The sequence below is a fragment of the Narcine bancroftii genome, chromosome 9 (genome assembly GCF_036971445.1).
Source record: "Narcine bancroftii isolate sNarBan1 chromosome 9, sNarBan1.hap1, whole genome shotgun sequence".
Taxonomy (NCBI): domain Eukaryota; kingdom Metazoa; phylum Chordata; class Chondrichthyes; order Torpediniformes; family Narcinidae; genus Narcine; species Narcine bancroftii.
This window is the reverse complement of record NC_091477.1, coordinates 24,207,018-24,220,233: the sequence shown is the minus strand read 5'-3', so window position 1 is coordinate 24,220,233 and position 13,216 is coordinate 24,207,018.

Below are 13,216 nucleotides of genomic sequence, written 5' to 3'. Positions count from 1 at the left end.
ATACGATGAAGTGGAAAAGGAATTGCTGGTAAAATTAGGAAGGAATTTCAATCTTTTGTGTCAGGTTGTCTCTGCAATAAAGTATCCAATTAAAGTTGAAACTGAAGGGATACTGTTGCCAATGAGATTGTTGATTTAAAGTTTAATTAAAAAAATCTTCCCAGTGACAAAAATACTGGAGAAAGTGATTTAAAAGCTTGTGCGATGCAACAGCAGAAAGAAACAGACTGTCAGGTCCCGAAAGAAACAAGCTGTGAGATAAAACAAGGAACAAGCTGTCAGGTGTAGAAGCAAACTGATTGTGAGATCAAAGTGATAAATTCTGAATCAACAGTCACTTTAAATATTTCACTTTAAATATTTCTCTGTGAAGTGAGAATTCTGATTCTGATTTTAAACTTAGTAGTGACAGTGCACAGCAGTTGGGAAATTATTTTTTAGAATCCAGAGCAAAACTGATAGAAAAACAAGATAGTGATCTTGCTGAAGTTAGAGGGAAAGCACTCTCTGGATAAAAAGTTAAGAAAGTGCCAGTTGGATAATATTTCAAAGGAGGTTTATTAATGAGAAAATATAGGTTAGATGAAGAATGGGCAGTGTTTTACTAGGTTGTAGTTTCTAAAGCATATAGAGGAGAGATTTTAAACAGGGCTCATAAAACACTTTTAGGTGGGCACCTTGGGGTAAAGAAAACTACCTACAAAATTATGAAACTATTTTACTGGTCTAATTTTAAAAAAAGGTACGTTAAGAGATTTTGTAAGACTTGTCGAGTTGTGGGGAAACCGAAATGAATGTCCCACAGTGGCATTTTTAAAATGTATTCCTGTTTTTGGAGAACTTTTTTCTCAAGTAATTGTGGACTGTGTTGGTCCAATGCCCAAAGCAAAAGCTGGAAATAATTATCTGTTCCACTCAGGAACATTAAAGCAAAAACTAGGGCTCTAGGAAACATTTTCAGTTTGTTTGGTCTGCGTAAGGAAATCAAATTGGATGAAGGAAAGAATTGTATGACAGGTGTATTTCAACAGTTAGTTTATAAACTGGGAGCTAAACAATTTGTGTTGTCTGCCTATCATCCAACTTTGAAAACTATGATCAGAACTTATTGCTGTGAAAATGAAAAGAATTGGGATGAAGCACTTGGACATGAGATTAGGAAACCTTTAATGTTGTTAAAAGAACAGTGGGTTAATGAGGATGTGCATTTGAATTTGTTGGATTATATTTCAAAGTTTAAAGATAACTGGGAAGAATTTGTAAGGTATCTGAAGAGGATTTAAAGATGGCGAAAGATAAAATGGAAGCCTGGAAAGACAGGAAAGCAAGTCAGAGAAGTTTTGAACCAGGAGATAAAGTGTCAATTCTGTTCTCAACAATGTCTAATTATCTTGCAGCAAGATTTTCTGGGTTCAGTGAGATAACAGCTAAGGTAAATAAAGCTACCAACATAGTTAAAACTCTTGAGAGGTCATGTGACAACACACTGGATTTTAAAGACAAGAAGTTTGGTAGATTTTTGAAAGCCAGTTTTAATGTTAATTTAGCTAAGATTGAATTTTGTCATGGCCATTTGAGTTATCTTTATTATGTCACTGGCAAAGGGAAAATTAGAGCATGTTCAGACAATTTTTAAATTTCTTATGCCCATGGGTAGGAGAGTTATTGGGAAATTTTTAGGAATGGTTGGATATTATGTAAAAGCTTTGTTGATTTTGCTCTTCACTTGACTAATATTCTAAAGAAGAATGAAGAGTTTATTTGGACGGCCATTTGTCAAGAAGCATTTGACAAACTGAAATGACATGTCATGTCATAAACCTGTGCTTAAAATGCAGCCGGTGCTGTATTCTTTAAAAAGAAATGACAGTGATGTTGTTGAAAATCCAATGGCTTATATATCTAAGAAATTCAAGAAACGCTCAAGAGCTATTCTGCTATTGGAAAATAATTATTGTCTCTGCAACAATTTGAAGTATATGTTTGTATTGCTATGTGATTAAGCATTGTTTACATTGACCATAAACTATGAGCAAAATTAAAAATAAGTATAGATGATTATTGAACTGGAGTTTAATTTTACAACAATATAACTTCATTATAAGACATTATAATGACTTTAAGAAACAATGTCATTGCTTATTGCATATCTAGATGTTGAATTTGTATGTTTCTCCTATATTTGTTTAAGGCTGTGAAATCTATTAAAAACAAATGGTAGATTGCAGTTCAAGATTTTGATCTTTTTATAAGTTCAAAATTTTTCTCCAGGAGAAGGAAGTATAACAGATTTGTGTTCACATTTAATATTAAACTATATTTCTTTTTATAAAAATGTCTTAGTAAAGTAAATGATAGTTAAAATATTGTATCTGTCTTCTTGGTACATTTGCTGTGGTTTGGTACAGGGTCACATACAGGTCATAGCATTTTTATAGAGAACCATTGTTTTGAGAGAAGAGTATTCATTGGATGAGTCTTGGAAAGTCAGAGCTAATGGCTTTCAAGTGGATCTTCATTATTCAAGAAAGGCTGAGAAAGCCATCTGTTTTTAATCAAAGCCACTTATGCTCTTGAACAGAGATGAGGTCTGAGATTGTTATGGATATGGAATGGTTTTGAAAAAGGAACAGAATTTTGGTAGAAATAAAACTAGTCATGTGGTTTCTGAGAATTATTACTAGCTTTGATGATGTAACAGTCACGTGATTTGCAGAAATATAGTACTGAATTCAAACATTTTGAGTTCAATTTTTGGATCAGTTCAGCTTGAAGTTTACAGAAGTCAAAACCCTCTGAAATACAGGGGTTGAGACCTTGTGAAAGGCAGGGTTAAATTATAGTAACCAGAGCTATGGTTCTGTTTGTTGTGTGTTCCTCCTGGAAGAAGGGGAACGTGGAAAGAGTGACTTTTGAATTAATGAAGACTAGTTTGCTGTCTCTTTGGAAAAGAGGACAGAATTTTACTGGGTCTCTTTTTGTGTTTGGCCACTTTGCTTAATCCTTGTCTGGTTTTGTGAATTCATGTTGGAGGAAATAAGCACAATGTGGGTAAAAATTCCTGAAGATATAATGTTTAAAAGTGCTTTATAATTATTTCTGAACTGAGAATTTAAGACCTTTAAGCAAGACTAAAATATTGGTGAACTTTTAAAGATTGATTTTCAGTGTAGGACTTACTCACTCACTCACTCACTCACTCACTCACTCACTCACTCACTCACTCACTCACTCACTCACTCACTCACTCACTCACTCACTCACACACACACACTAATAGTTTAATAAAAACGGTTATTTTGAATTTGCCATTGCTGTTCCTGTGTTAGTGCAAAACACTGAGTATAGTTTGACATTCCAGTAGTTAACATATACAGTCAAAAGTACAGAGACAAAGCATATATGACTTGATAATGAGATCTAAAACTTGAATGGTTTATTCACATAGAACATGGACCAAGAAGTGGTCAAGTTGCTTTCCAAGTTGGTTCAGTGATAAGTGTAGAGAGCTTGCATTGTATCATATATGGTTATAATGGACATTCATTGGGTACTAATTATGAACCAGATTATTGACATAACATTGAGGTTAATGACTTGGCATAATTGCATAGTCAAGAGATACATAATATCAGCATTGATGCTGAATTATAGGATCATGACTTCTCTAACCCTTTAGTCATCTTCAAGAAAACGTGATCACATTTTTCAACTTTGTACAAGTGCATACAAAAATAGATATTGTACTGTATCCTTTTAATAAAATCAAAGATTTTGTTTCTGCTGTTTCAATTACAAATCAATTGCTCAACGATGGAGTATTATTGCTTACTACAGTACATTTTTATTTTGAGGAAGTGCACTGGGTCATTTCAGATCTTACATTAAATCTGGAATTATGACAATAGAACATACATAAGCTGATCATTACACCGACTTGAATTATACCATGAGCTTAAGGAACATAACGTTTTGGAGGTTGAACAACTCTGCCTTATTGTGTAGCTATGAACAGGATTTCTTTGACAATTTGAGCTGGGAGTGATTGGTCTCTGAGATCAGAATTAGGAGTTGAGTGCAAACTGAATATTGGGACTACATCATCATCTAAATCAACAAGGGTGTGCAGTTCAGATGTGTCATCTACAGATTCATTATTTCAAGAGTTGTCTGAGATCAGATGACCTGCATCTAGAGGCCTAGAGTCATCTGGGAGCAGATGCTCTGCATGAAAAACTCTTCTATTGTTTGTTTCCTGGTACTTTAACTTAATATGTGAGTCCATCCCCCCATTTCCCCCCCCCCCCCCCCCTTATCAATATTATAGTCCCCTCTTTCCTTCCCTTCTCTCATGTTTCTGTGTCTAACTGATTGATAAAGATCAAATTATCACATTTTGGGATGCACTGTGTCTTTGATCTTTGGTTGCAATTTGTTTCTCCTCTATCTTCTATTTGAGACTGGGCATCACTAAAGATGGTTGAGTTTGTGGAGTGTGCTTGAGGAATAATTCTGCAGGAGTTTTTTCCAGTGGTTGTGTGCAGTGATTTCTGTAATGAAACAATGCATTTGCTACCTTATATTGGATGAGTAACTTTTTCTCAGATTTTTCATCATTTACAAGCCACTTGAAAGTCTGAAAATGCCTTTTGCCTATCTATTGTTGATTGGGTGATATGGTGGGTAAAGGGTATACTTGAAGCCATTACCCTTGAGGAATGAAGCAAACTCGTCAGATGTAAACTGCAAGCTATTATCACTTACTACCTGTAATGGCAATCCAAATGGGCAAATAGGGATCACAGCACAGTGATGGTAGCAGCTGATGTAGTGCTACTCATTGAAAATGCTTCCAGCCACTTTGAATGGCTGTCCAGTACAAGTAGAAATTGCTGACCTTTGACTTTGGAAAAGTCCATGGGAATTCTCTGCCATAGATCTGTGACCCAAGGCCAGAGTAGCAATGGGATTTGTTTAGGTGCATTATGAGCTTCATTACACATAGAACAAGTGCGCACTGTCTTCGATATCCTGGTTGGTACCAGGCCACCAAATGAATGATTGTATGAGAGCTTTCATTCAGCTCATGCCAGGATGACATTCATGTAACTCATTGAGTATGTGCTGGGATGACAACTCATCTACCCCATAGAATGCATCCATCTTCCAAGGACAGCTCGTGCCGATGCATGAAATATGCTATGATTTGCCCATCCCAGCAGCTGTGTTCATACACCTCTGCAAGCAACTGATCGTTTCTGGATTGATTTGCAATTTGCTGTACAGTTACTGGTACCTGAGTACTGGTAGCTTAGTGCACATACACCTTCTCTGGATGAGGAGTAGCGGTAGTCAGGGGTAACCTACTCAAAAGATCTGCATTTGTGTTGCAAGCCAAAGATTGATACTCAATTTGATATCAATAGCCAGAGAAGAGCAAAGCCTTTCTTTGCAAGTGAGCAACAGCCAGAGGGAGGACTGAAAATGCTTGTAAGAGGCTGACAGTCTGCAATAAATGAATTTCTATCACAATCACCAAGCCTTCCTTGTCTATTAGGACAGTTTTCTTTTCAGCAGTGCTCAGTTCTCGATGGTAATGCAGTTGACTTTTCTGAGCCTTCATCCAGTTTGTGACTTGGGACAACCCTTAAGCCCATAGGGACTTGCATTCTCACTCAAAACTAATGGTTTCAATGGATCATGATGGACTAGAATGTGGTCACTTGCTAGCATGTTTTTTTTTAACATAATCAAAGTCGTCTTTGCATTTTGTGCACCATTTCTACTCTGTAGCAGCATATAGAGTAGGTATAGTTTTGAGCTCAGATTCGCCACAAATTTCCCATAGTAATTTATCATCCCAAGGAAAGATTTCAGTTTAGAGACATTCTCAGGTCAACGCACATTTTTGTTCACCGATACTTTGCCCCGCAATGGCTTAATGCTGTCAGCAGTGAGAATGTGTCCAAGGTAACTGATAGATGGCTTCAGAACTTGGCACTTCTCATGATTAAGTCACACACTGTGTTTGTCCAGCCAAGCAAACAGGTAGGCTAGTACCTTCAAGTGTTGGTTGTAGGTATTAGTCGTGATCAAAATGTAATCGATGTAACAAAAACGTCCACAGTCACTTGGAACAAGCATTTGGGTGCAAGCAAACAAGTGAGTTTTGAGCACAAGGAGTTCAGCCAACTCCATCGAATAAAGAACTGGTTAAATGCACCAGCTAGGTCAATGACTGAATACACTTTCGGCATAGTACCATCTTGTGCGAGTTTCGGGGACAAATCTTGCGCATTGGACAGATTGTAGCCATTATCCTCAATGACCTAGTTCATGCGCTTGTAGTCACCGCGCACGTGAATGTTCCCTTGGGACTAGGGAATGTGAACTGTGGGCGAGATCCACTCACTACATGCAACATGTATGCCATCATTTATGACCCACTCATACTCTTTATTTATGGTTTCTACCATTGCAAAGGGCACTGCTTTCTGAAATGTTGAGTTTTCGCACTTATAGGTTACTAAGATAACACTGATGTTACATACTGTAGAGACAATGTGACACATTCATTATTCCTCAGCATGCTATACTGAACCTCCTCAGTAGAACCACTCAATCATCGCATCTAATTTTATCTCCACTTAAACAGACAGGAATTTAAATAAACTCTCTTAATGACACAAAATCCTCCCTCTCTGATTTTCCTTGATTTGTTGCATCTGTTGAAATTCCAACACAGCTTAATACCAAAGGGAAATTGAATTTGAAGTGCTTGAAGGTAATCAAAATAATTTTCCCATGGCAGGGATGCCAAAAATGTTTTCTGGCTATTCATCATCCACTTTGGTAAAAGAAACATACATACTAACGTCCTGTTTGGTTAATTATTTTTGGGAATTTAATCCCTAGATACATATTTAAAAATTATCCTCTTTCTTGAGAAATGGTTGCGTAATGAGGTTCAGAAGAAAGCAGCAGGAAATATTTGCTTTATTTTCTATTTTATGATGTATATTTATTGTTAGGTTTTCTGTTGTCTAAGTTAACATACCACACATTGAAGTACAATTCCCACCCCATGTTTTGAAGCATGAGTACAAAATACTCAGTGGCGTTTAGGTAAGAAATAAACAGTGTTGTGCTTAGAATCAGCAAAGCTGAGTCTACAGTCTGATTCTCAAGTCCCATCACACTGAGCATCGGTGCACCTCAGGGTGTATGCTCATGCTGTTGACCCATAATTGTATTTCCAAATTTACTTCTAACAGATCATCAAGTTTCTGGACGATACAACAATGATTAATCGGCTTACAGGGAGGAGGTTAAATTGCTTATAAAGTGGTGCGAGAATAAAACCTGAGACTCAACATGGACAAGGCAAAGCAGATGATTGTTGACTTCAGGATGATAATCAGCCACTCTCCTCTACATATCAATGGTTCTGTTGCGGGGAGAGTGGAGGCACAAAGTTCCTTGGTGTGCATGTAAAGGATCATCTATCTTGAACCCACAAGACCTCTTCATTGGTACGGAAGGCACAGCAGCACCTAGACTTTCTATCAAGTTGAAGAGGGCGAGGCTACAGGTCCCTAATCTGGACCCATTTTACACGAGAGTTTAATGTCTGACGGCTTCGTTGTTCGGTGTGGGGGTAGCTGCAAAACATTGGACCAAAAGTCAATACAGAAGATGGCCGAGAAGATCACTGGAATCTCCCTTTCATCTATTGACGGCATTACCCGGGAACATTGCTTAAATAGGGCTCGAAGAATTATTGAGGACTCTTTCCATCCAGCACACAGCATCTTGACCCACTACCATCTAGAAGGAGGTACAGGAGCATCAAAATCAGGCTTCTTCCCACAGGCTGTGAGATTGATGAACAATTCAAGTTTATTATCATCCAATTGTACAAAAACTACCCAATGAAACGGTGTTCTCTGGTCCTTGGTGCAAAAAAATACAATACACACCCAGACACAAGATATGTATGCACACAAATGATACACACACACACACACACACACACACACACACACACACACACACACACAGAGTATATATAAATAAATAAAGTCTTGGAAGGTAAGAGTATATATAAATAAATAAAGTCTTGGAAGGTGAGGAATTCATTCAGTTGTTCAACAGTCTCATTGCTCATGGGAAGAAGTTGTTTCTCAGCCTGGTGGTGCTGGCTCTAATTCTCCTGTATCTCTTTTCCAATGAGTAGTTGAAAGATGTTCTGTGAGGGGTGATAGGGATCCTCATCCTCTATGGTTTTGTGCGTCCTCTTCAAGCAACAGTCTTGATAGATCACATTGATTGGGGAGTGTGGGGGGGGGGGGGGGAAGATGGGGGGAGGGAGACCCCTGTGCTTCTCTCTGCCACTTTTATGGTCCTGTGGACCCTCTGTCTGAGGGTGAATTGAATTGGGTCCAGTGTCTCTGTGAGGTGCACTTTGATGTGTTTCATTACCAGATGCTTAAAGCATTTTATAATGATGGAGGTCAGTAGTAGATGAGGCCACCTTAGTACCAGAATAGTGGTAGCTGTCTTGCAACCCATGGGGACAATGGATTTCTGCAGTGGTACATTGAAGATATTCATAAGGACCTTGGTCAGTTCATCTGCACAGTCACTCAGAACCTGATCTGGCATGTTGTCTGGTTCTGCTGCCTTGTGTGGGTTCAACTTGGATAGGGATCCACTCACCTTGGATGCAACTATGTAGGGGACTCGTTCATCAGGGGAACGTAGCTTTCTTTGGTTTCAGCCTCTTCTTGTTGAAATGTGTATAGAAGATGTTCCATCTGTCTGGAAGGGAGGCATAGTTATCTTTGACTCGCGATATTGTCTCGTTATAGTTTTGATCCCTTGACACATGTTTTGTATCACCGTTGTTACATAGCTATCTATGAATCTCTGTGTATAACCCCACTTTGCCTTTAGGATTCCATGATTGAGCTCAGCCCTGGCTGATCTTGGTGTCATCTTCTCTCCTGTCCTGAAGGCATCATCACGAGTTCTGAGAAATGCCTAGACCTCTGTAATGGCACTGATTTACCAAACCTTACAAACAAAGGACACACTCATTCATTTCTTTCAGCACACCATGAAGTTGACTTTCTTTTATCATTCACTAGACTCAGCATTGCTGCCTCCCCAAACATTACCCAGCTTGGGCGGCACACTTGGCATAGCAGTTAGCGCAATGCCTTTAGAGTGCCAGTGATTGGGACTGGGGTTCAAATCCCATGCGGTCTGTAAGGAGTTTGTATGTTCTCCACAAGTCTGTGTGGGTTTTCCCCGGGGAGGCTCCGGTTTCCTCCCATCCTTCTAAATGTACTGGGGGTGTAGGTTAATTGGGCGACATGGACTCTGGCCTTCTCATTGGTTCACTGCCACACAGGTGATCCTGATGCTCTCACTCTCCTCCTCTTGGATCTGAGAATCATCACCCATATATTGGCACTTAACACACCCGTGCATGCATGCTATTACTCCCATGCATCACGTCGCTTACATGACCAGCAGCAGCTGAACCCCTCCCAAAGAAAGTAAATACCTGACCTTGACACCTCTGAATCCAACCATAGTTTCTGGCTAGCCCTTGTTATGAAGCATTTGATCTTGGTGACATCCTCAATGCACTTGCTGATGTAGCAGAGTAAATCTTCCCAAGATTAAAATTATATCTTTTTGCATATATGTGATAATTATACACTGTGTATTGTGTTTGTGTGTGTGAGCACTGTGGTCCCAAGAAAGGCAGCTTCATCGTTGAAAATGTACAGTCAGATAAATAAACTTGAACTTAAACAAGATTACTTAGGGTCGGTGGGGGAAGAAAGGAAATGTGAAGATACCACCAGTTAAATATTGGTCTGGATTTGAACTCTCTTCATTCAATATCAGACAGGACACTCAATAAACTAGAGGGGAGTGGAAGTCAATGCATACTTACTCAAACTTCCTTTGGTAATGGATGTTGGATTCAGTCATAGAGCTGTAGAGTCATACAGCACATAACATGCCCTTCATCCTAATTTGTCCACGTTGACCAAGTTGGCTTTCTAAGTTCATCCTATTTGACTGAATTTTCCCCCTTTCCTTCCAAAGTTGTCTTCTCCAGATATCTATCTAAATGTCTTTCAAACATCATAATTGTAAATTACATAAATGAAGTAAATTGACATTTCCTATTGCAGGTATCAAAGAATAAAATATTAAAATTAATCTCAGTCAGAGTGAGTGTCTCAGGCTTCTTGGGTCTCACTCAATTGGAGAGCTCCAATCAATGCAGGTGTGCTGTAAGTTCTAGGTTGTCAGTGATGGGAGACTCCCCACTTCCAGAGGCATTGCAAAGGACCAATGAATGATTAGTGGCTGATGAGCAGATGCTCGGAGGCCCCAATTTGTCAATGAAAGCTGAGAAGGTAACAGTGGTTAACAGATTGGACCATTCAAGTCGTCGTTATTTGTGGTACTTTGGCATCGGCAAATTGATTGGATTATTTCCAAAAATGCAAAAATACTTAGTTATTAAAACATTTTGGGGCACCCTGAGGTGATACAAAATGAGGTATAATGTAAATGTGTGTGTATAATGCGAAAAATTTTGTACCAAAATTCGAGCTCAAAGTAGGGGCTCGCAATATACACGAGGTTATAATTTTAACAATTTTTTCTGTTGGGTTTAATGATCAGTAAGATTATCAGCAGCTGCCTAGATTGATGGCACCGTGTCTAGGTTGGGTCGGGGGGGGGGGGGGGGAGAGACAGTAGCGAGACTCGGGCGGGTGAGGGGGAGAGAGATGGTAGCGCGACTCGGGGGGGGCAAGGGGGGAGAGAGACAGCAGTGCGACTCGGGATGGAGCAGAGAGAGCAGCGCGACTTGGGAGGGAGGAGAGAGAGATGGGAGCGTTACTTGGGTGGGCGGGGGGGAGAAATATGCCAGTGTGACTGGAAGAGGGTGGATACGGCAGCATAATTTGGGTGGGCTTAAATCTGGGCAATGTGGTAATGGTGGCCGCCATTTGAAACAACCTTTCAAAATGGCACCTCCACGATGATTTTGGCCCAATAAAAAGGGGGGGGTTTCTATTATACATGGGGGTAAAATTTTTCTCCCTTTTACCCCTTAAAAATGGGGGGGCGGAGTTCGCATTATACTCGAAACACAAATATTTACGGTAAATCTTTTACTGCTTTGGGTGGTTCGTCAACTTGAAATGTCTGCTATCTGAGCTCAATGTACAGCAGCATCTGTGTTATAGATGCACATGGTTTGTGGTTATGTTTTAGGCTTGATTATTGTTGAAAAATAGTAATTTTTTTTAAATGGAGAGGAAAGAGATGCATTTGATATGCTTTCAAATCTGCAAGCCTGCCATGAATCAGGGACACTGTGTGGTAGCGCTTCACTCGCTGATGATTTAAAGCTGAGAGTAGAAGGAGGTTCTGCGCAACACAAGAAAAAAAAATTGGGCAAATATTTGTCTGACACAATTGGAGACAAAATAAGCCCGAATGGGCATGAACCCAGATTTGGCAACACTGCTTTTGCCAAGAGAGGCATTATTCTGAAGCTTTGTTGCTACAGTAACAATCGTTTGCATGCTCTGAACTGGCACAGCATGGGGTTTAACTCGAAACCTGCACTGTGAATAAATGTAGCAGCAGGATGCTGATTGAGGACATTTGTTTCTCCATGTACACAATGTAGTACTGACTGTTAGAGACAGCTGCCATACATTCCCTCCCAACATTCCTGTAGCAGAAACTTCATTACAGCTTCAATGTTTTTTAATATCTCCCAAAGTGAAGATTTCTTACTCATTCGTTTCAGGAAACATTTGGAAACATTATCCTTATCTAAAAATCTAATTACTAACTGTGCATTAAAAAGGTTGAGATTAGCAGCTGCAAGAGTAACACCACCATCCTGAAGAGCTGCACTGTTGTTGGATTTTCTGGTCTCTTGAAAAACAATAATAAAATTGAAGTATTTGATGGAGCAACGTGATGATTTACAATCAATACGATGTGCTGAAAGCTAGACATATACAGAAAATATTCATGAGGATATTACTGGGGCTGAGGAGATTGAGTTAGAAGGAGAGATGAGATAGACTGGGTCTTTTTTCCTTAGATTCTAAGAGGCTGAAGGGAAATCCTATAGGTACATAGGTCAGGTCAACAGCCACGCTGTTTTTTCCAGAGTGGAGGAGTCTGAAACTAGAGGCTGTAGATTTAAGATGAGAGGGGAAAAGGAACCTAAGGGGCAGCTTTTCACATCGAACGTGGTAAATATGTGAAACATGCTGCCAGAGAAACTGGTGGAGGCAGGAACAATTGCCATGTTTAAAAGTCATTGAGAAAGATATACAGATAAGGAATGGTTTCATGGGATAAGGGCCAAATGCAATTAGATTGGAACAGCTTAGATAGACAACTCAGTCAGCATGGGCATGTGTGGTCGAAAGTCCTGTTTTCATTTATGTGATTCTATCAGAACCAGCTGTAGAATCAGAATTTATTGTCATGAACGTGCCATGAAATTTGTTGTTTTGCGGCAGCATTATTTTGCATTGCCAGTACAAAACTGCTAAAACTGCATTTCTATAAATACACTATTTAAAAAAAAATAAAATAGAGTAAAAGAAGGTGAGGTAATGTCTGTGGTTCATTGTCCTTTTAGAAATCCAGTGGTGGAGGCTGTCTTTGTACCAATGGGCATTTGCCTTCAGACTCCTATACCTCCTTCTTGATGGCGGCAGTGGGAAGAGGGCATGGCCTGGGTGGTGAGGATTCTTGATAGAGGCTGCTTTCTTGAGACACCGCCTCTTGTAGATGTCCTTAATGGAGTGACGACTAAGGCCCATGATGGTGCTCAGTTGACAACTCTCTCTCTAGTGTTTTCCTGTCCTGTGTGTTGGCACCTCCATACCAGACAATGATACAAATGCGGGATAGGTGGGGGGGGGGGAGGAGGAAGAAAGGCACTGGATAGAGAGGGGGAGAAGGAGAAGCTTGGGATCGATAAAAGCATAGGATAGAGAGAGAGAGACTCGGAATATAGAGTTGAAATTGAGAGACGTGGGAGGTGGGGTGTGTGAGATTGGGAGGTGTGGGGGGAAGGAACTGAAATCTGGGAGATAGACCCAAGATCAAGAGGGAGAGATAGAAAAAGACCTGGGAGAGAAAGAGA